Here is a 24683-nt window from a genome sequence, read left to right as displayed (position 1 = left end):
TTCCTTCCTTCCTTCCTTCCTTCCTTCCTTCCTTCCTTCCTTCCTTCTTCCCTTCCTTCTTTCCTTCCATTCTTTCCTAGTTAGGTTGACCATCTAATGTTTCTGATGACCTAGTAAAGACACGAACCTCTGAGGCTGCTAATTCCACAGATAACCATTCAAAACAGTAGATCTTTAGGATATTTTATTTATTCATCTGGAATCTATCACTGATTTTCTGTATGACCTTAGCAAGCAGCTTCCTTTCTCTGAACCTCAGTTTCCTCATCTTTATAATAGGAGATAATAACAAGGGGCCCTGTCTCACTAACAGGATTGATGCAAGGATCAAGTGGGAGCATGTATGACAGAACACTTAAAAAAAAATCAAACAGCACCATAGAAATCTAAGGTATTATTATTATTCGTTGGAGACAATAAAACCTTGAGATGCAATAACTCTAATGTCCCTCCTGGTCATGCCTGTAATGGAGCCAGGGATAAGATGTCCAATCACTTCCAGTGTGGGCTGAAGATTCTCTTTCTGTCTCTCTCTGTCTCTTTCTTCCTAAACATTTGTCACTTGTCCCTTTATATTCCCCCTCCCTACAACTGAACAATAAAAAATACTCATAACAAATATGCATAGTCCAGTAAAATTCCCACATTGACCCTGTTCAAAAATGTATGCTTATTCTACTTTTAAGGTCTATCACCTCCCTGTCAAGAGGTGGGTAATATGTTCCATTTTCTGTTTTCTCGATTTATGTTTCATTATTGTACAGACTGGAGTTCTAATATGTCTCAAAATTATTTTTCTTTATAATACTGTTGTCATTGTATAAATTGTTATGTATTTCTGGTCATATTACTTTGTATCAGTCCATAGTTTCCTCTGGAGTTGTCCATTTTATCATTCTTTATAGCACAATAATATTCTATTATACTCATTTACCACAGTTCATCCACTCCCCAATAAGTGGGCACCAGCTTAGTTTCTAGTTTTTGCTTACCACAAAAAGAACTACTATAAATATTTGTGTACATTTGGGGCCTTTTCCTTTCATTAATTTCTTTAGGGGTGTAGGCCTATAAGTGCTATTTAGCCTGAGGATCTGGAGTTGGGAAATGTGGAAAGACCAAGGCCAAATGATTTCCTGCTAGAGATAGGGCCAGAAGCCCCCAACAGAGGGCAAAACCAGGACAAAGATAAGAGTTGCTCAGTAAAAAGGCCAGAGGCAAGAAGTGGGGTCAGAACTGTGAGCTGGTGCCATAATATCCCTTTTCCAGGGTCTGGCAGAGATATGGTCTATCAGGAATTTCAGACACGGAGAAGGAGGGTTTTGAGGCTCACAAGGTCTGAGACAATTGGCAGCAGTCAGAGTCTTAAGGGCATATGCTCTTTTTATGCCTGGGCATGAGTCTGGCTCCACCTTGAGCTCCCACTAAATTACCTTTCACTGGATAGCCTCCCATTGCCCCGGTAGTATATCATCAGGGCACACAGCCATCTGTAAGGACCCAAAGGTAAACCAAAGGTCTGTTTCAGTAAAAACGTCCTAAAGTTTACATTAAACAAAAAAACAAACAACCCATGGGTGAAGGGTTAGAGTCTGAACACCAGCCCTGAGTTCTCCCATAAGCTTGGGGAGCATTTGACTTCCATATTCAAACCACATAAAATGGGAGACAAAGCTGCAGGAAGTAAGACATGAAACCCAGCTAAAGATAACATTCCTACTACAAAGGAAAAGGTTGGAGATTCTGATGAGAAATGCTTGCTTTTTATGTAAAAAGCAAGATTTTGATTTTCTGATCTGTTAGAAGACATCCCCTAGCACTGTAGCTTTTTTCCTTTCCAAAGCACTGCATTTCACCATTTGTTTCCATGACTGGAAGCATAGAAACTAAAGCAAACAAATAATTTCCCAACAATTCATAATTGTTTTAAGGGACTCCAGTGGCTCTTGTTACTATGCAGAGCAGGGATTCTTAACCTTCTTTGTGTCCTTGTTCCTTTGACAATCCAGAAAGTCCATTGACTCCTTCTTAGACAATAGCTTTTAAATGCACAAAATCAAATAAAGGGGTTACAAAGGAAATTGATTACATTGAAATCTAGTTATCAAAAAGATTTTTAAAAAAACATAAGTTTATAGGTGCCAGGTTAATAACCTTTGATATAGTGTTCAGAGCCAGAGGGGCATAACTATTGCTTATAGATCATTTAGCTTCAGTACCTGATTTGGAATGAAGCTATATTTGGTAGAGAGGATGGTCTATGATCCATGCTTATCTTTCCAGAGTGTGATACCTACAAATCAAAGAACTGCTACCAGGTAGATGGTGCGCAGTATCTGGGCTATGGCTCTGTGGTACCAGCAGCTGAACTAGTATAAGCATAGCTAGATTAGTTAAGAATAATAGCATGCTTTTTTTGGTTTAAATTTTTTTTATTAGAAGTTTTATTGGGGTTCTAAATTGCTATGTTTAAAGGGTGCTGTGTTAGTTATCGTATGATCATACATCTAAGTACAAGTAGAGATCTTCCTTACTAATCTTTAACTATTTTGAATTCTTACTTGACTGAACTAACTTCTTTCTGGGTTTGATTAATATTAACCTGCCCTAAAGATTTCTCGGCAAATCCACAGTTCCAAGATCCTTAGAAAACCAAGTTTGTTGGGTTTGGTTCTTCTCCCTTTTGTACCTAGGAGAACATATTGATAGTATGTGGCTGAAAAGAAGTGGGAAGACAAACTTGGATATTTCAGTAAAGAGGAGAGAATTTCCCAGCTACTGGTAGCATACCAATTTAGGAAATTTGGCATCAGGAGGATAGTTCTGTCTACATGTATGAAAGACAACTGAGAGCAGCAGGCCATTATTGAAATAATCACTTATGAGGATGAGGTTAATGAGGATACCAAGGAAGAGGCTTCTGTCTTACATTTTTCATCTTCTAGATGAAAATATTTGACTTTATTTTTCCTTTATTATATATATATATATATATATATATAATATACATATTATTATATAACAATATATTATTATATATTTCCTTTATTTTTCCTTAATATTGCCAAACATACCCTAAAGCATTTATCCAGGACTATCCTCTCTCTTCTCACCCTCCTGCAAACAAAAACAACCCCCCCAAACCAAAAACAAAGAAATTCAAACTCTAACACAAACCAACTAGAAGCATACCAAGGACCACACAGATATTATAAAGGCATGTGCAAATTCTTTTAGTCATGGGCACACTTGGGGATTTTCTCAGCAGCACATACATGTGCGTGGGCAGCACATATGCACGCCCCCCCCCCCAACACTTCCTTTCAAGGGCGTGCAAAGATCAAATAAAACTAAATGCTTGAAGAAGTTGTAGATATGGAACATCTGCTTTTGTTTCTCAGGCTTAAAAAAAAATCTGAAACTTATTATTATTTTTTTTAGTATTAAACAAAACAAAACAACAACAAGAAAAACTGCCTTGTTAAGATAAACATTCAGGAAATTATGAACAAGTATACCAGCTGGTTAGTTTAAACTTCAAGTGAGAATAACTGGGGGAAGAATTTTCAAGAGACCTGGAATTACAAGGAGATAATTAAAGCTGATGGAAGCTTGTCTAAGACTCTCTTTCTCTGAAGAGCTACAGCTCTTGTGATTAGGGATCATTTCATTGCCTGGATTTCCATTCCCAGTTCCTAGTACAGTGCCTGATACATAGTAAGCACTTGAGAGATATTTGTTGATCGATCTAGAGAAAGTTGATAAATTGTAGCCCATCATTTACCAGAAAACCAAGCTCCTACTTTCCCTTCCTCTTTCTCTTCATTCCCCCAATTGTCACCTCTGCTAAATGCTTGGGAAATAAAGAAATAGAGGGAATGTGGGAAATGAGCAGATGTTTTGTTAAATATCACCAACAAAACATTTGTTAATTACATGTAACATTTCTAGGCCTTCCACGATGAGAGCCCTGTAATTTCTGTCTTTTGGGAGTTAGATATGTTTCTAAACAGCATCCATCGCAGCTTAAAATTTGACCTAGGACATGGAGCTTTGAAAAGGGGTGCTCCTCTGTAGCCTGTTTTCCTCAGAACGTCTTTTTCCTTCATGTTGGAAATCTCAACTCCTTCAGGGATTGCATAGACACTCACTAAACCCTCTAGCTCACACACTTGTTTTAGAGTTTACAATTTAAAAAAGAAATTAGAGAGGTGGTGCAAGGTATAGTGATGGATTTGGCATCAGTAAGACCTGAGTTCAAATCCTGTATCAGATCCTCACGTGCCATTTAACCTCCCTCAGTCTCAGTTTCTTCATCTGTAAAATGGGGATAATAATAACACCTACCTTATAAGTTTGTAGTGGGGATGAAATAAGACAATAAATGTAAAGCACTTTGCAAACCTTGGAGTTCTATGTACATTATAGGTGCCATTTTTAGTGTTATTGGCAACAGTGGCAGCAGCAGCAGCAAATCTAGGCAAAGGACTAGTGCAATTTTCAGCACAACACAAGATAATTAGGAAATCCTAATTGGGGTCCATTGGAAAGAGAACTGAGCTGTGAGTTGGGAGATCACTTAATGGCTCTGGACCTCAGTTTTCTCTCCTCTAAAATGAGGATAGATTCTTTAAAGGCTTTTGTTTTTAATAGTTCATCTATTTTTTCCAATTAATAGAAATCTATTTTCTTTCTCTTCTACTTCCTTTCCCTTCCACCCTTTGAAAAAGAGAGAGATGTGGGGGAGGTGGTGGCTAGATGGCGCAGTGAATAGAGCACTGGCCCTGGAGTCAGGAGGACCTGAGTTCAAATCCAGTCTCAGACACTTGACAAAACTTTGGGCAAGTCACTTAACCCAAATTGCCCTAAAAAAAAAAAAGAAAGCAAAAGAGAGAGACAAAACCCCTGTAGCAAATATGTATAGTCAAGTAAAACAAATTCCCTAAGTGGTCATATACCTCTCCCCCCACCAAATTCCTTGAATCTGTACCCTGAGAGCATCATCTCTCTATCAGGAGGTGGGTGTGTTATAATGAGCTAAGGTCCTCTCTAAATTTGACATTTTGTGATTCTCTGAACCTCTTGGCAATAGTTACTCTGAAGGCTATGTGTGGGAGGAATAACAGTTCAATCACAAGTCAGCAAGCTTTTATTAAGTGCCTACTATGTGTCAGACACTGTGGTAAGCACAAAGGAAAGCAACCCCACCTCCCAGAAAAAGAGCCAGTCCCTATTTTCAAGGGACTTACAGTCTAATGAGGGAGACAAAGATAAGCAACTATATACAAACAGAATATACATAGAATAAAGTGGAGATAAGCACAGAGGAAAGGGATTAGCATTAAGAGGGATCAAGAAAGGTTTCTTGCAATGAGAGGATTTTTACATGAGACTTGAGGAAGCCAGGAAAGTCAGGAGGTGGAGCCTAGGAGAGAGAGTATTCCAGGCATGGAGGGCAGCCAGAGGAGTATCTTGTGTGGGGTACAGTGAGGAGACTGATGTCACGGCACCACAGAGAATGTGTAGAGGGGAATATTGTATAAGAAGATAGACCAGGTTATAATGAGCTTTGAATGTCATACAGAGGATTTTATATTTAATTCTGAAAGTTATAGAGAGTCCTAGAATTTATTGAATGGTGAAGGTGGGGTTTAGAGAGGTGACATGGTCAGATCTATATTTTAAGAAGGTCAATCAGGGGCGGCCAGGTGGTTCAGCGAGTAAGAGCACTGGCTCCAGTGTCGGGATGACCTGGATCAAATCCCGGGCTCAGATACTCAGCACCACACCCAGAAATAACTGGCCGTGTAACCTTGAGCAAGTTACTTAACCCCGATTGCTTTTAAAAAAAAAAGGTCAATCTGAGGGGCGGCCAGGTGGTGCAGTAAGAGTACTGGCCCCAGAGTCGGGATGACTTGGGATCGAATCCGGGCTCAGATACTTAGCACACACCCAGAAATAACTGGCCATGTAACCTTGAACAAATTACTTAACCCCAATTGCTTAAAAAAAAAATCAGGACCACTCAATTATTTAGGGGCGGCCAGGTAGTACAGAGAGTAAGAGCACCGGCTCCAGTGTTGGGATGACCTGGAGATCGAATCCCGGGCTCAGACACTTAGCACCCACCCAGAAACACCTGGCCTTGTAACCTTGAGCAAGTTACTTAACCCCAATTGCTTAGGGGCAGCCAGGTGGCTCAGTGAGTAAGAGCACCGGCTCCAGTGTCGGGATGACCTGGGGATCAAATACAGGCTCAGATACTCAGCACCACACCCAGAAATAACCTTGAGCAAGTTACTTAACCCCAATTGCTTTAAAAAAAAAAAAAAGAAGGTCAATCTGATGACTGAGTGGAGGATAGAATGGAATGGAAAAAGACTTGTGGTAGGCTGACCAACCAGCAAGCTATTGTAATAGTAGAGGTGTAATGTGATGAGAGCTTGCACCTAGAGTCATAGCTGTGAAAGGGAAGAAGGGGGAATATGTACAAGAGATGTTGTTCAGTTGTGTCTGACTCTTTGTGACTCCATTTGGGGTTTTCTTAGCAAAAATACTAGAGTGATTTGCCATTTCCTTCCCCAGCTCACTTTAGAGATGAAGAAACTGGGGTAAACACGGTTAAGTGACTTGCCCAGGGACACACAGCTAGGAAGTATCTGAGGCCAGATTTGAACTCAGAAAAATGAGTCTTCTTGACTCCAGGCTCAGAATTCTATTCAATGCACCTCCTCGCTGTCCCATTCAAGAGACATCACAAAGGTAAAATGGATAGGACTTGGCAGCACATTGATGTAGAGGATAAGAGAAAGAAAGGAGTCAAGGCTGACATCTAGGTTTTAATTCTATGTGATTAGAAAGACGGTGGTCCCCTGGACACTATCAGGAAAGTTAGGAAGAGGGGAAGGCTTTGGGGGTTGAGTGAAGATAATAAGTTCAGTTTGGGTCAGGTTCATTTTAAGATGTCTACAGGACATCCAGTTTGAGATGTCAAGTAGATATTGGAGAAGTGAGGATGGAGGTCATAAGAGAGGTTAGGACTGGATCAGTAGATGTGAAAACCATCCACATATGGATTATAATTGAATCTAGGGAAGTTGATGAAATCACCAATAGAAATAGCAATGAGAGAGGAGGAAGAGCAGGACATAGCCTTGTGGGACACCCATGGTTAGTGGGAGTGACCTGATGAAGAACCTGCAAAGAATATTGAGAAGGAGCTATAACCTTTGGAGAAAGATGCAAGATCTCCAAATAATAGTGTCCTCTGCTTGTAGCAGGTTCCAAGAGACCCAGACTTCATCATTTCTTGTTGTTAGAGGACATCGATATTTTATTTTATTTATTTATTTTTGCTTTTTTTTTTTTGGAGGGCAATTGGGGTTAAGTGACTTGCCCAAAGTCACACAGCTAATTTCTTTTTGTGTGTGTGTTTGAGTGTCTGAAGCCAAATTTGAACTCAGGTCCTCCTGACTCCAGGGCTAGTGCTCTATTCACGGCACCACCTAGCTGCCCCAGACATCGATAATTTAAAAAATCCTGACAAGGATCAGTCCAGGATTTTTATCATTGGCTTGGTCTCTGCCTTTTGCTTCTACTCTTCATTCTGCATTTCTAGTCCATTTTACTGTTAGTTTTTAGCCAAAGACAGAAAACATCTCAGTCGAGTTTTTGTGTTTTTAATTTTGTTTTCAAATACTTTTTTCATTACTGTTTGATCTCAGGCTAGATTTGCCTTTAGAAAATGAAACTATCTTCCTGACTTTGCTGCAAGATTTGCTGATCTATTAAAGAGGAAGCAGTAAGGGCTTTTAGGTACTATGCTGATGAGAGCAGGGGTCAACTTCTCTTCACCTTTCCTGCTGTCCCCTTTCCCTTACCAGAGAATTACAGTTCACTGACCTAGTGACAAGAAGTCTGACTCAATCTTTGACTATAGCCACTTATTATGGGTAGTGATGGGGATGTGGTGGTGAGGGTAGAGATAAAAGCAGACCAGAGCTAATCTACAAATCTTATATTAGCCAATGGTTTCAAACTCCTCCCCCCTGTAACTTATCTTAGCCAATGCCCAGGACCCAAATAGTCCCAGTTGAATTTCATCTCCTTCTCTTGCCCCGCCCCCCCCTCTTCCTCCCCCTCCTCCCCTTCTCTGGCTCCTGAAGTCTGGCAGAGGTGGAAGAAAGGGAAGATGATTTGGAACATCTGAATGCTTGGCTAAGCAGCCCCAGAAAAGGCATGATGTCACATATTTTGAAAGTTCCTGTGAGGAGGCCTCCATGACGCTTATCCAGGATAGCCAAACCCAGCCTGTGACCTTTGATTCTCTAGGCCTGTCTAACACATTCTAAAAGCATTAAATGGCACACATACACAATTTTGAATTAAGATCAATCACTGGAGGTGATATGGTAAAGTAGAAAGAGAGCTAGACTGGAAATTGGGGACCTCTAACTAGTTGGGTTACACTGAGTAGGTCAAATTGGAGTGGAGTAGGGTTGGGCTAGCAAGTCTCTGAGGTCTTTTTCAATTATAAAGTTAATTTGACTTTGAAAGACGTTATAGAATTTTGTGGCCAGCCCCTGAGGTACCTGGAGGCAGCCTGAGGTACAAATGAGGGCTAGAGACCATTGGTTTGTAAAGACCCTCGTGTCTCCATTGTCTCTGGGAGCCTGGATGGGTCTACTTAGCTTTCTTCACCTTTCTTTTCTTAACACCGCCCTCTCCCCTCTCCCCCTCCCCCCCTTCTTCTCTTTCCCCTGTACTTGGGAGAAACCTGAAGTGTGCAAAATAACAAAGAACTCAGACTGAAGCATGAAATAATTGAATTTATTTTTTTTTCTTTTGTAGAAACAGCAACAGTAGCTGGAGGTGGCTGCAGTGGAGGGTGGGGGGGAAAGGGCTGGGCCCTTAACCCTGCTGCCCTGCCCACCTGATTAGCCAGGAACCAAAAAAATGATTTCCTTACAATCCATGCCCATTTCCTCTCTGAGTGAGTTGTGAACTGGGCTTCCTTAGCTGCCACTATGTTCCACCCATATTTTCTCAAGTCCACCCTTTCAATCTTGAACGGGTTGCTCATTAACTCTTCCCAGACTAACATGCTGACATGGGCTTTATTTTCCTGCTGTCTGGCTGGGAGGCCTTAACTAGTTTTTCTCTTCTTTCCTCATCAGGAAAAACCAGAAGCCTTGGGTCTTTCCTCTATTCCCTTCCCTTGAGCTTTCCCCCTACCCCTCAGCACCTTTAGAAGGCAGGAATGGATGAATGAGACTGTTAGAAGATAGGGGACCTACTGTTACATTTATTTGTTTATTGAACCAGAAACAAAGAAATACAATGAGAACTGTGGTAATAAAGATCAAAACAAAACTCTAACAATGACAGGTGTTTACACAAGGAAAATTTCACAGAATCTTAGATCCTCTGGCTAGAATTCCCTGCTTCCTCTGCTCATGCAAGAAATGTCCCTCCCATCCTTCAAAGCTCGCCTAGAAATTCATACTTTCCATGCAGTATCCCCTAATTATATTTAATTCTAATCAATTCATTTTAGACTTATAATTGTGGAGCTGGAAAGAGACCATCTAGTCCAATTATGTATGCTGCATTTTCTCAGGATATATACACACATGATACACACATACAAACACAAAAGTTGCACATATGTTCAACTGAATGTCTTTATATGTTTCTTATGACATTAAAAGTAGGAATAAAAATCTGCTGTTTTTAGATTTCTCCCACCTTCCTCTCCATACCTTCTCACACATATATAACACCTAGATCAACTGATCAGTCAATTAAATAGCAAATATTTATTGTCCAGCCCACAATATATTTTTCCTGTGTACCTGTGGTTCCAAATAGGCAGCATTTTAGCCAAGGAGACAAAAGAATCAGTCATTTCTTTGGAATAACAAAACAATTCTTTGGTGGTCTATGAGATGGTACCATCAATTATGTAGCACAGGTGAGCTAGGATCATAGACTTCAAGCCAGAAGGAACTTTGGAGATCATCTTATGAGACATCCTGAAGCCGGGTCATTCCAGCGCTGACTGAAAGCCAATTGTTAAATTTTTGTATGAATATTTACACCTTGGGAATCTACCATCACTACAAATGGAGGCTTGATATTGTTGTTGTTCCTTGTTTTTGAAGAGGGCCAGAGACAATCATGGGGGGGGGGGGGGGGGTAATATCCTGACATGTGAATTGGATTTAAGCGAGGCAGAGTTGCACAAAATCATCAGCCTCACTGTCTCCTCCAGAGTCATCGAAGTCCAGTGGTAGAACACAATCAAGAAGGCTGGTGATGGCCCAGAATGCAGTGGATGCCCTTGGCCTTTCTAAATTAAAGTCTAAATTAAAATTAACTCTAAATTAAATTAAAGTATTGGTGTATCGTTTTATTAACTCTCTAGGCTAGAAGAAAATGTTAATAAACAGATTAAACGTAAAAGTGTCTCAACATGCACTTTTTTCCCCCTGTGGAGTCCATTGTTAAACATTTACCAGCATACCCTCTACTCCAATGTCCTCATCTTATGTGAGACCTAGAGAACTGAAATAACTTGCCCGTGGTCACATAGACAGTAAGTGGCAGAGCCAGGATGTAAACTCCAGGGCTAAAAAAATCATATCTCTAGAAGGGATCCCATCTTTCTGATTCTAAGCCTAGGTCTCTTTCTGCTATGCCTCTCTGTCTCTTTGTTTTGGAGCATGGAGAAGAGGAGAAAAGAGGAGTCTGAATAGTGTAGGATGTGGGATCTAATCTGGGTTAGTAAAGAATGGATGAGAATTAGGTGAAAAGGGCAGTGTGAGAAGGAATGGAGCAAGCATTTGGTAAGTACCTACCATGTGTCAGGCCCTGAGCTAAGCATTTTACAACTCTCTCATTTGATCCTTATAACAACTCTGGGAGGCAGTTGCTATTAGTATCCCTATTTTGTAGTTGAGGAAACCAAGGCAGAGATTAAGTGATTTATAGCTAGTAAGTATCTGAAGCTAATTGGAACTCAGGTCTTCCTGATTCCAGGCCCAATGTTCTATCCATTGTGCTACCTAGCTCCTAGGAAACAATTGTCACTGTTGTTGGACGATTTATCATTAAACTAACTTTCAGCTACAAAGCCTCAAATGTTGGTGCCAGGGGAAAAAGTATTCAGAAAGCCTCAAAAAGGTCTACTAGTACAACATCTATAACTTTCTAGACCAGTTTTACAGAACAAATCCTTTAATAAAGGGGATTTGTTCTTCAAAGTTTGGATTCAAAGAACTGCTCTTGAGGACCTAGAGGGCCACATGTGTCCTCGAGGTCGAAGGCTCCCCACCCCTGTGGTAAATAGTTCACTTGCTTTTTTTTCCCCACAGATGCTTTTTGCTCATTTTTTCCTCCCTTCCTTTTGTCTCCTGCACATTTTTCACTAAGGGAAATATCTGTATTTGCATACTTGGTTCCATCCCTTCCAAAGATTGCTCCAACAGTCACCCCCTTTTTTCATGAATCTTTTGTTTCTCTGTCCCCATATGTTGAAAACTGGGTTTATTATAACAGATGGAGAAAGATTCGAGTACCTGATCTATTGAATAGCATGTATAAGAAACTGCTAGCTGGCCAATTTGACTGTGATGAAGAAATGTAGAATAAGATAGAAAAGGCAAGTGGGGTCCACATGGTGGAGTATTTTAAGTGACAGGTCAGAGAATTTCTGTTTTGTTCTGTAGGCAGTAGGGAGACACTGAAGATTTTTTTAGTGTCGTGGTGTGTGTGTGTGTGTGTGTGTGTGTGTGTGTGTGTGTGTATATGTGGTAACATAGTTCAGATCTACGTTTTAGGAATATCAGTTTGTAAGCTGTGTCAAGAATGTGTTGGAGAGGGGAGATACTGGTGGCAGAGAGACCTTTAAGGAGGTTATTGAAATAATCATAAATGAGAGGTGAGTAGAGATGAAGTGATAGATGTTAAGAGATATTGTGGAGGTAAGATCAATACTTCTTAGAAGTTGAAGAGAGAGGTTGGTGGAGAAGGTGCCATCCAAAGAAATGAGGAAGTTTGGAGAAGGCATGGGTCAGGAAAAGGGGGTAATATAATGAGTTCTGTTTTATATATGTTGACTGTACAGCAGCCTACATACATCCAGGAAAAGATGTCTAGCAGGAAATAGTAACTGGAGTTTAAGAAAGAGATGAGGATAAGATATATAGATTTGGGAATCACCTACATAGAGATGATTAAGTAGAAGCTGATAAAGGAAGAAGGAATAAACATTTATATAGCACTTGCTATATTCTATATGCCAGTCACTGTGATTTCACAAGCATTATTTCATTTGATTCTCACAACAACACTGCAAGATAGGTGCTATTATTATCCCCATTTTATGGGTGAGGAGACTGAGAAAAACAGAAATCAAGTGACTTGCTCAGGGTCACACAGCTAATAAGCATCTGAGGTTGAATTTGAACTCAGGTCTTCCTGACTTTAAGCCCCGTACTCTATCCATTGTGCCATCAGCTACCTGATGAACTCACCAAGGGAGATGATAATATATAGAGATAAGGGAAGACAGTCCAGGAAGTAAGGGATTCCCTTATATGGTGTGTGGGAAGATAATGATCCAGCAAAGGAGACTGAGAAGGGGTGGTTAGATAGACGGGAGGAGAACAAAGAAAAAATAATGTTATGGAAGCCAAAAAAGGAAACCGTATTCAGGAGAGTGGGTGGTTGAGTGTCAAGAACTGTACACAGGTCAAAGTGAGTGAGAACTGAGAAAAGAACATTGGATTCAACAGTTAAAAGATCATTTGTAACTTTAAGAGAATGATTGCAGTCTAGTGGTTGGATCAGAAGGTAGATTGAAAGGGATTGAGGAGTTACTGGGAGGTGAGGAAATGAAGGCAACTAACAGAAACTACCCTCCCAGGAGTCTAGCCTAGAGGCTATCTGTTAACCGATGTATCCACTCAACTGCCAAGAAATATAGGATGAGATCTTAAAGAAATGACAGAGTTGGTCAAATGAAAGTTTTTTTTTTTTAAGAATGGGGGTGGGGATGGCTAGGTGGCGCAGTGAGTAAAGCGCCAACCCTGGAATTAGGAGGACCTGAGTTCGGATCCGGTCTCAGACACTTAACACACACACACACACACACACATACACACACACACACACACAAACTAGCAGTGTAAGCTTTGGCAAGTTACTTGACCCCAATTGCCCTCCAAAAGGCAAAAAAAAAAAGCATGGGGGGTGGGTGGGAAATCTAGACATACTTGTGGGTGGCAAGGAAAGACATAGTGAATATGGAGATACAGATAATGGGAGGGGGAATTATCAAGGGGCCAAACTCTTGGAGAAGATGAGATCAAGAGTACAAGTATAGGGGTCAACCTTGACAAGGAGAAGGCCCTCTTCATTCCCTTTGGTCATCTGTCAAGACCAGTCAAATGTGGACATCTTGTTATCTTCCTTGCCAAACATGTACAACACCCTTCCCTTGCCTGTCATCCCTCTAGCCAAGTTTGGATAGCTCAACATCAACAGGTGAGAATGTTTCATAGCACAGCAACACATATACAGAAAGATTACAATTTCTGTAAGTAAAAGCAATAACCACCTTCAAAAAATCATGACTCTTTTAATGTATTGAAGAAATTATTTTGGGGCGGCCAGGTAGCACAGAGAGTAAGAGCACCCGCTCCAGTGTCGGGATGACCTGGGGATCGAATCCAGGCTCAGACACTTAGCACCCACCCAGAAACACCTGGCCGTGTAGCCTTGAGCAAGTTACTTAACCCCAATTGCTTAGGGGCAGCCAGGTGGCTAAGGGACTAAGAGTACTGGCTCCAGGGTCAGGATGACCTGGGGATCAAATCCGGGCTCAGATACTTAGCACCACACCCAGAAATAACTGGCCTTGTGTAACCTTGAGCAAGTTACTTAACCCCGATTGGTTAAAAAAAAAAAGAAATTATTTTAGTATGTTTATTCATTAAGAAAGCAGGTGAATGTGAATCTTACCTGCATGTTGAGTTCTGTACATAGCAAACAGTTCATGTTTATTGAATGAAAACACATCATAAGATGACATAGTTTCTTATAAAGGAGAACCATGTGATGTGGTGATGAAATTTTCAATATTTTTAACATTTCTCCTGGCTTATATTCTGGGTTATTTTGGACATGGGGTAATTTCTTTTAAGCTTTTGCTGATCTGCTGTTAATTATGTAACACTGGGCAAGTTAGGTCACTTCCTTAGGCTCCAGTTTCCTTAAATATAAAGTGAATGAATTGAACTAAGTGATCTCAAAGACCCCTGTCAGCTGAAACATTCTTGATTCTATACATGGACAATCAGGATTTGGAGAAGGGAAAAACAGATAAATCAGTAAATGCCATCTGAGGAACTTTTCTGCCTCTGTCAATTGGTTTGAATGGTAAGTTTATGTAGGGGTTGAATTAAATTCAGTGAGGTAATTCTAATAATGATAAAACGCATTTGGATGTCATTTGAAAGTTTACCTCCACTAAAGTTCAGCTTCAGTTCTCTATCATGGAATGAAGTGACTCTGCATTCTTTTTTATTTTTAATATAACATTTTATTCTCTGCCCCTAATTATATGTTAAAACAATGTTTTTTAACATTTTAAAAAAAAGTTTTGAGTTCCAAATTCTATCCCTCCCTTTCTCCCTCCTCCTGAGATGGTATGCAATATGATATAGGCTATGCATGTATAATCATATAAAACATTTTCACATTAGTCATCTTGTACAAGAAGACTTGAATGAAAAAAAAAAGAATGAAAGAAAGTGCAAAATAGCAAACTTCAGTCTACATTAAGATGTCCCTCTAGAAGCAATTAGTATTTTTTATCATGAGTTCTTTGGGATTACCTTGTATCATTGTATTGCTGAGAATATCTAAATAATTCACAGTTCTTCATCATGTGATATTGCTGTTACTGTGTATAATATTCTGGTTTTACTAACTTCATTTTGCATCAGTTCATGTTAGTCTTTCCAGGTTTTTCTGAAATCATCCTGTGACCTTGCATTTTTGGAGGTTATATCAGTGGTGTGCTAAGCCCATCAAGTTCTACCAAGATGAAGGTCTTGTATATTGGTTAGATATTATACTCTATGGCTGTCATCTGAAGATCAGCCTAACTAGTCTCAGAAAGGCTTGTTACCAGGGTCCTCACGTGACTTTTTTGGGAGTGGGTGGGTGGGTATGATCAACTCTTAATGACAAGCTGATTTGTAGATGGGTTGTAATTTTCATTGGTAGAAGGAATGCCTCATATAAAAGAAAAAATCACACATCCTTGAAGTGTTTAAAGTTTGGCCCTGTGAGGTAGGTGAAGAGAATATCAATACCCCCATTTTACAGATAAGAAAATGAAGACTAAAGAGGTTGAGATTTATCCAAAGTCACACAACTAGTAAGTGGCAAGGCTAAGACTCAAGTTCAGGTCTTACAGATCTAAATGTAATGTCCTTTCACTTAATCTCTTTCCTCTCTCTGCAGGTGGTTCTATTATAGCCTGGAGCATTTTGGAATGAGCTTCTTATGATTACATTTTCAATGTAAGTGTTAATACCTTTTGTTATATTATTTTGTCAATTGCTTAGACTTAAAAAAGTGATGGAGAAAATGTTAATAATGTTTAAACTTAAAAGTGTCATTCATATATTTTTTTGGAGAAGATCCAGTTTTTAAATATTTCTTAGCACACATGATATAAATCTCTAGTGTGTTGAAGGAGCTACTTTCAGGGGAGCTGTTCCAGAAGTACAAGTCCCAAAGGAGCAAGGCTATACTTAGATCAAGGCAAGTAGATGGTGTGGTCAATAGAAAGTCTGGGACATAGAGCCAGAATGACCTGACACTCAGGTAGGTACCTTAGACACTAACTGTGTCAACTTGGGCAAGTCACTTGATCTCTCTAAACCTCTGTTTCCTTATCTATAAAACAGGGATAGTGAGAGGATCTAACTCAAACACTTTATAAACCTTAGAGTGCTATATAAATGCTGAATATGACATTTCCCTTTCTGCCAGACCCTCCTATTGAAAACAGCTTTTTTGATCCCCACCCCAATCTCTCTTAGGCATAGCAATGCCTTGTTAGGATGTTTGTATAGTTAAGATCTTTGTATAGTGGAAGTTCATTTCCCCCTCCCCTATGGAATATGAGTTAGCATTTCAACATATAGCATCTCAAAGGGGAGAAAACCCCCCAACAAGTATAAGTGCTCTATGAGGTTTTGGATTCCTCACTTGAGAGAATAACCCCAGGCTATTTTCTTGGCAATTGGCAGATAATTGGCATGTATCCTGTAAGTATTTATTTTCTCTCAAGCTTTGCTTCTACCTCTAAAAAGCAGTTGAGAATGACTCTCCATTTCTCCCTCCAAACTTCATAGATAAAGTGTGTATGTATCTGGGACCAGATAACCTCAAAGTATCCCCTCGTTAGCTAACCTTAACAAATCACGGAACATTCTACTTTTATATTTGCATTCCCTATAACCAATTAGTGTCCTCAAAAATTTTCCAGTGATCTGGAAATGGGGCCTTGTACCCCACTATTTGTCACCCTAAAATCTCTTAAAATGAAGTGTTATCCTTAATTTAGGTTGGACTTGGGTGTTTTTCTATATAAAAAGGGAAATCTGGGAAGCCAACTTTGGAGGTACAAAGCCACTACCTTCATTCAGACACAGATTTGGAGAATTTAAGCATTCTACTTCTGTCTCTAGCCCTCCCGAGGTCTTGGTTGACTGTAAAAATTATACATTTTAATGAGCGTTATTTGGATGCATAAGTCTTGTGTTTGTGCCTCCTTTTTCCTTCCCTGGTTCGGTAGTAGGGTTGCAACATGATCATTCCTCTGGAGAGACCTCTGCTGCCGAATGAAGAAATTTAAATGGATGAGATAAATTATACAAATTTCTTCCACATTTTCAAACTCTGTAAATTCAAGGAACCCTCATTCCTAAATTGGGAGGCTCTGATTTATGGACCGAATGACAAACTGTAGGGTTCTAGGAGTTGAATTGTAATAGACTAGAAATCTTCTAATCTATCTCCCTTATTTTATAGGCCCAGAGTCCCATTGCTCCTGACAATCATCTAACGTTTTCTCACTGCCCCATGGAGAAACTTCTGGAGGTTGGAGAATATCAGTTATTCAACTTTCCTGGCAGCTCTAAGTTGAAATGGGGCATCTTTGGAATCTATCCATCCTATCTTGGGATAATAGTCCAGGCATCGCGGGGCCTCTGATCTGCCAGTTCTCTAGAGCAATGGTTTTTATCCTTTTTAGTGGCACGGATTTCTTTGCCAGTCAGGTGAAACCTATGGACACTTCCTCAGAATGTTTTTCAATATTTGGAAGAAATTAGAGGTCAGTGACAATAAGGATGTATTTTTTCCCCATCTAAATTCAAGGACCCACAGAAATCTATCCATGCAGACCTTAAGGTCTCCTTTTTAGATCTTCATTCTAGTTTACTACAGATTATTATCAGGGTGGAACTAAGTGCCTAGGCCAGTTTTCCCTCTGCTTTGCAGAGATAAGATCACTCTTCCATGAACTGGGATGACCAACCTTTGGAGATCTTCATTAGGTTTGCAGCATAGATCTAGGCTTCAGGTCTATCTCTTTCCTCAGGATCACCTTCTATTTTGCAACTGGATGCATATTGATTGGCTGACTTTCTCACAGCAGTGAGCACACTTACCTCTCCTCCCTTAGTTCATCCTTAGCTAAATGGGGAGCCCTGCTGATTGGTCTCCATGTCAGTGTCAGAAGGATGCCCTTCATCTCCCTTCCCTCATTCCTTTTTTCCTGCGGGGTTTTATATCCAGGAAAAGGTGTTCTGCAATTCAGCCTCTTTTGATATTTCAGACTGAATTATTCTCTCTTGAGTCAGCAGTTTTAATATGTGTCAAGAGAGGAGCCCAGACTTGGTTAAGGCCATTATTATCATAAAAGACCAGCCAGTTAGGAGGAGAAAAAAAAGGTAGGCGCCCTTTTGGTAGTTGATAAGGGAGGCTCTACGGGTTTTTCCTTTTCAAATGAGTGCAGCATAACTCACTTGGCATATGGGGAAATGTCATTACCCTTCCCAAGTCATGTATAAGTCTGCTGCAATGGGAAAAACAGTAGATGTGCATGGTACAGTGGAAGGAACACCATCAGAAGTGCAGTAGCTGCCTCAATTCCCCTCGCTGATGTTTTCTGGGACCTGGGGCAAGTGACTTAGCTGGTTGCAACCTTCGTTTCCTCATCTGCAAAATCAAGGGGTTGGGTTAAATGGTCTGTGAAGTCCTTCCTGGCTCTTGATCTATGGTCTAAAGAACTGGGTGTAAGTTCCTGTTCTCCTACATATTATCTATATGACCTTGGGCAAGTCAACCTCTTTGAACTTTATTTTTCTGTCATCTATAAAATAGAGAGAATGTCCATACTCAGACCTCAGAAAATGTATGTTGTGCACTATATGAATGTGAGTTATTATTGAAACATGTTCAAATATGCTTAATTTGCTCACACAGAGTTTTATTCCATGAAGGACCCTAAATGGCCTTCCTAGACACGTCTTTGTACAATGAACAGGCCATCCCATGGCTCATTTTGCAGGTGGGGAAACTCAAAGAGCTTTATAGAATAGTGTAACAGATTACTTGCACCCATAACACAAGTCTTTCTGCTTTGCTCTGTAACCATGGGATCATGCATCTGCCTTTTACTTCTCTGAAGTGGCATGGTGCCACCATTTGAATTTGTGTGTGTACAGTCAATTTCCTTTCTTTTTTCCTGTTCTATCTTTCCCCCTCCCTTTGGGAGCATCCACTTTTCCCTCCTACCTTCCTAGGAGCCCAGCAATAAAGGGGTTAAGGAGGGGAGATGCTATTTTGAAGCCCCTCCAAAGCTAAATCGAGACTCTCCGAGAAAATACCCTCTTCATTTCAGGGCAGCAGAAACATTCCAAGAGCCGCGTGTTTTCTGTTCTAAATATGGATTAAGGGAGATGGGTATTTTTAGGAAGCAAATGGTAATGATTAGAGTTTTAAGATTTAAGTAGTCATTTAGTCATAAAGGCTGAATTCACATGCTTCAGAAAAATAGTCTTTTCCTCTCTGTTGATGATAGGGTTCCTTCAAGTGCCATAATTGTTCATCTTTTTTATGAATGCATAACAGACAATGGCATGTGATTAGGTCTCCACCCAAGTCTTCCTTTTTAAAGAACAGGAAGATACATTTAGATCATTCTGTCCTGTATAAAAGAAGGTGATTAATCTGTTACCAAGGACATAAATATATCCCCCTTGTATAGCTCACTGTTTATTTAGAGGTGGGTCGATCTGGAGAGGGGTCTATGTTGTATCTCTGAACAGCTAGGTAGCCCATTTTGGGGCCCTTAGAAGAAATATATTTAGACGGCTTCCCCATCAACGTGCAGTGACTGATCTCAGGAGAATGCTATGTGCTAAATTGCAAGTTATAATCAAAGGGGAACCTTCGTGATTGTCAAAAAATTAAAGCTTAGACTTTCTAATAAAAGCATTGGCAAGAGCGTTTCCAGTACGCAAGAATAATTAGTCAAAAAGAGAAGCATGAGGAGGGAGATAAAAAGAAAAAAACACACACAGAGTTTAATTTGATGAGCAGTGCCTTGGGGGAATGGAGAGGGTCTAATAATTACACTTGCCACAAGCAGTTGTTGGAAGCAGTTCCTGTAACATGTGAAGGGGGTTGGGGGTGGGGAGATGACTGACAATCTCATGGTGAAGGGGTAGACTGGGTTTTCATTGCTGTAGGGATACTCCTGGAGGGAGGGAAAAGGGAACGGTTCCTAAAGGTTATTAGAAATGAAATATAATAGGAAATATCTGTATGTACTGAATTCATTTTAGGTTCATAACCCTGCCTTATTTTATTCTGCATGCAGCTTGTTTCTAACACACGGGCTGTCAAACAGATCCTCTACATATGATATTCTCCATCACCATAGAGGCAAGACTCCTATAAATGGCATGATGAGAGTTATAAATAATTCAGAGGAAAATTATAGCTTTCATTAGATTTTCACCCCAGAAAGGATAGATTATTACTAAGTTCAGACCTTGAGCAGTAGAGGTAATTAGAAAAAGAATTTGCTGGACAATAACACTGGGTTTGAGAAGAAGTTTTCTTAAACTAAAACTTCCTTTCCATTCTTGGACTATTGACTCAAGCCAACATTCTAACTGTCCTTTTTCCTTAACAGATTGTACGAGTGTCATTATCCCCCATTTTACAGATCAGGAAACTAAGGCTTAGAGGAATTAAGTACTTTGCCGGGAATTACTGCTAATAAATGTCAGAACTGGGATTTGAACACCGGTCTTCTGAATTGATAACTGTATTCTTGCTGCTATGTCTCATACTTTTCATGAGTCCTATTTCATAATCTTTACACAATAAATTCCACAGCCTAATGAAATGGGTGAGATGTTTATTTCAGCTATAGTTTAGTGATATTAATATATTACATTATATTATAATATTAGTATATTAGCATATATTAGTATAACATAATAATAGCCAGATGGTTTAGTGATAATGCTCTATGTTTATACCATTTGAGAAGGAACATAGCTTAGTGCACAGAGTTGTTGCTGTTCAGTCATTTTTCAGTTGTGTTTGACTCTTGTTGACCTCATTTGGGATTTTCTTGGCAAAGATACTGGAGCAGTTTGCCATTCCTTCTCTAGCTTATTTTACAGATAAGGAAACAGGCAAACAGTGACTTGCCCAGGGTCACAAAACTAATGCCTCTCTAAGATCAGATTTGAACCTAGGAACATGAGTCTTCCTCACTCCACGGCTGGCACTCTATGCATTGCACCATCTAACTGCCCCTAGTGGATGGATTCAAATGTTGCCTTTGACATATGATGGCCATGTAACCCCATCCAAGCCACCTAACCTTTCAGTGTTTTGGGCAGTTCTCTAAGATGTTAAGTTTCAGAGGAAAGGCTGATCTGCATTTTTAAAGGATGTTTCCTTATTTGGGATTCCCTATACCAATCTAATCAGTGTACAATTCCTATCCCTGTCCTTATATAGTTTACTCAGTATTTCCCTTGATCTTCACAACAATCCTGTGAAATGGGCAGAGTGTGCACTATATCCCCATTTTATAGATGAGAAAACTGAAGGAAAAATGGTTTTAATGACTTGTTCAAAGTTATAAAATTAGTAAGTGGAAGACACAGGATTTTAACCCATTCTTGGCCCCAAGACCAGTGGTTTTCCCACTAAAAAGAACTAACATTTTCATAGCATTGAAAGCATTTTATACATCATCTCACTTGGTTTGGGGGAGGATCAAACGAGATGTACAATGCTTTACAGATCTCAAAGTGCTATGCAAATATTAGCTTGTTGTTAGATTCTCATAACAAACCTGTGTATTATGCATATTATTACCATTAATAGACGCTGAGGTTCAGAGAATTTAGAGGTGACTTTTCCATTTTATCAGAGTTAGTGTATTACTGGAGTAGAGCTTGGAACTGAGTCTTCTCCTGACTCTGCATTTTATCAATCTTGTTCTCACTCCTCTATAAACCCATCGGTCAACTTGTTCTCACTCTTCTATATACCCATGTTAGGGCCTAGCATGGCCTCTGCTTAGTGGGAATGAGAATTTAAAGAAGCCTAGAACACGGCCCTTGTCAATCAACCATTCAATCAATGAGCCTACTGGCATTTCTCCAAGACCTACTATGTACCAGGCACTGTGCTAAGTGCCAAGGATACAAAAAAGAGGCCATAACAACAATGGGAACAATAGCAACAGTCTCGTTTTTTTTTCCCAAGGAGCTCACAGTCTAATGAGGGAGACAATGTATAAACAACTATGTACAAATAAGATACGTATGGAACAAATTGGTAGTAGCCTCAGAGGGAATGCACTCAGGTGAAAGAGGAAACATCTTAAAGAAGGTGGGATTTAGCTGAGACCTATAGTAAGCCAGAGAAGCCAGGAGGTAGAAATGAGGAGAGAGAATATCACAACAGTGGAAATGCTTGGAGTCAGGAGATGAAGTGTTCTGTGAGAAGAACAGGATGGAGTTCAGGGTCACTGAATCACGGAGCCGGTGAGGGGTGGAGTATGGAGTAAGAGGACTGGAAAAGTAGGAAAAGGTCAGATTATAAAGGGCTTTAAAAGCCAGAGAGAAGATTTTACATCTGATCCTCAAGGCAATAGGGAACTTTACTGCAGAGGAGTGTGATGTGGTAAGATTTGTACTTTAGAAAGATCAATTTGACAACTGAGTGAAAGATGTGCTGGAGTGGGGAGATGGTTGAGGCAGGTAAACTACCCAGCAGGCTACTGCAGTAGTCCAGGCATGAGATGATGAATGTTGTCATCATGCTAGTGGGCATGTCAGAGGAGAGAAGAGGACATATTTGAGAGATGTTTCAAAAGTCAACAGTGACAAGGTATGGCTGATATATGGGTATGTGAGAGAGTATTGAGTTGAGGATGATACCTAACTTTTGAGCCTGAGTGACTGGAAAAGTAATGGTACCCTCTGCAGGAATTAGGACAGAAAGAAGAGGTTGTCTTTTTGGAAAATATACTGAATTCCTTTTTAAGCAGGTATCTGTTTTGGGACGTCCAATGGGTAGTTGGAGATGCTCTTAGAGAACTTACAGTATAGTCAGGGAGACAAAACATGAAACATTGAACAATTCAGCACCAAGATGTGTCATTCTGGATATGAGCCCTGGTTAGTTTACAGAAAGAGAAATGAAAGTGGGCTAGAATAGTTATAGTAAGGAATTCTATTTGAGATAGGTCTTCTTCCATTGATACTCAGATAGGGGCAGTGGCTTCTCCCTTAGAGCATCCTGGACTGGAAATGGTATGATCCTGTGCCTAACCCATTAGGGAGGGAGGACAGCTTCTTAATCTTGGGACAGAAACCTACAACAACCACTCAAAGAAGAGTTTGGACCAGAAAGCAAAAGATGTAAACAACCCGGAGACCTTTGTTGGGTACCCCATTGCCTTCTTTATTGGAATGGTCATTTACTGACGCCATCACACTGGACCTGGTACTATTCTGGCTGCACTTTCTTCTCTCCTGTTACAGAGAAAAAAAGATTACAGAATCACTGAATTTCAGAAGATGGAGATGAACCGATTTAACACATACCTTAATGGGAACCCCCCCCCCCACAGTACACTAGAAGAGTGGTCCTCTTGTTTCTAGTTAAAAGCTTTTATCAAAAAGGAAGCCATTGCTTCCTCAGGCAGGAGGACAGGGAGTACACCAGATGTATTTGTTTCCCACTTCCAAATGAATCAAGTGAGAAATGTAGCTTGATGTGAGTTCTGAGATTGGTGTGGGAGTTGGCTGGAGGAAAAAATCTGGGATCATATCATGGTTATCACACTAGGGGCGTATTTGGAAGGTATCATCCTATTTGGGGATGCCTAGGCCCCACTTGGGTCTCTCCCTCCCCCACCAGAGTTACTTTTGAAGTGACAAGAGAGACACTAAGCAGCAGTCTGAGAATTTGGTAGTGTCCTGTTACTATTCTGGTGTTTCCTTACACGAGTGCCTGGGAACTGGTGCTAGTGTTGAATAAGGGAGCTGGGAATGTGTGTGCTCTAAAGTTCCTACATCAGCATCAAGCTAGGCAGCAATGATATCATAACCAATTAAAACCATTCCCAATTGTCCTGATGATGGCTGAAATTTTCACCTGTCACTCTGACATTGATAGAAGGAGAGGAAGACAGGTATCCCTTCCCCCTTCATTTTCTTGTGTCCTATTAATTATTTCTGGGGTCCCTTTAGTACACAATTCCTGTATCCTGCCCTGGATCTGAGATTTAGCATTGGAAGGGACTTTATTAGAGACTACATAGTATAACTTCCTCATCTTAGAAATGTAGGCATTTAACTAGAGAAGCCAAGTGTCTTGCCTAATATCACACTGCCATGAGTGGCAAAGGCAGCATTTGAACTCAGATCCTGTCTTTAATACACTTTCTCACACTGTCTCTCCTTTCCTTTCCTTTAGTACTTTTGTTCAAATGAAGTCAAGTCAGCAAGCAATTATGTACAAAATGTAGGGGACACAAAGAAAGGCAAAAAGCCTCCCCTCCCCCAACAAAACAGTGCCTGCCCTCAAGAAGCTTACAATCTAATGGGGAAGCAACATGCAAGCAACCATGTACAAGTGAAATCTATACAGGATAAACTGGAGATAATCTCAGAAGGAACACACTAGTATCACGCGGAACCAGGCAAGGCTTCTCACACAGATGGGGAAGTTTTAGCCGAGACTTGGAGGAAGCCAGAAAGCCTGGAGATGGAAGGGAGGAGGAAGGAAATTCTAGAGTCAGGAGATGGAGTGTCTTGTGTAAAGAACAGCAAGGAAGTTAATGCTACTGGATTTTAGAGTACATGTAGTAGGAGGTAGGAAGAAGCCAGGCTATAAAGAGGTTTAAGAGCCAAACAGAGGATTTTATATTTGATCCTGGGACTAAAATGGAACTTCTGGAGTTTAGTGGGTAAGGGGTGACATGGCCAGACCTGTAATTTAAGAAGATTACTTTTTGAGCTGAGTGGAGGACAGACTCCAGTGGGGAGAGATTT

General features: G+C 40.3%; 1 long non-coding RNA gene across 1 annotated transcript in view; it reads left to right on the top strand.

Annotated features, from left to right (window-relative positions):
• LOC138147944 (uncharacterized) overlaps window positions 1-24683 on the top strand; it is a 114462-nt gene that overhangs the window by 44753 nt on the left and 45026 nt on the right. The window contains exon 2 of the long non-coding RNA XR_011164938.1: window positions 15535-15593. This is a non-coding gene — a long non-coding RNA (uncharacterized lncRNA). The remainder of the gene's footprint in view (window positions 1-15534; window positions 15594-24683) is intronic.

This window comes from Petaurus breviceps, unplaced genomic scaffold, assembly GCF_028583685.1.
Source record: "Petaurus breviceps papuanus isolate PSGF00001 unplaced genomic scaffold, PetGlider_PUasm1.0 90808, whole genome shotgun sequence".
Lineage (NCBI taxonomy): Eukaryota > Metazoa > Chordata > Mammalia > Diprotodontia > Petauridae > Petaurus > Petaurus breviceps.
This window is presented reverse-complemented; position numbering and strand designations above follow the sequence as displayed.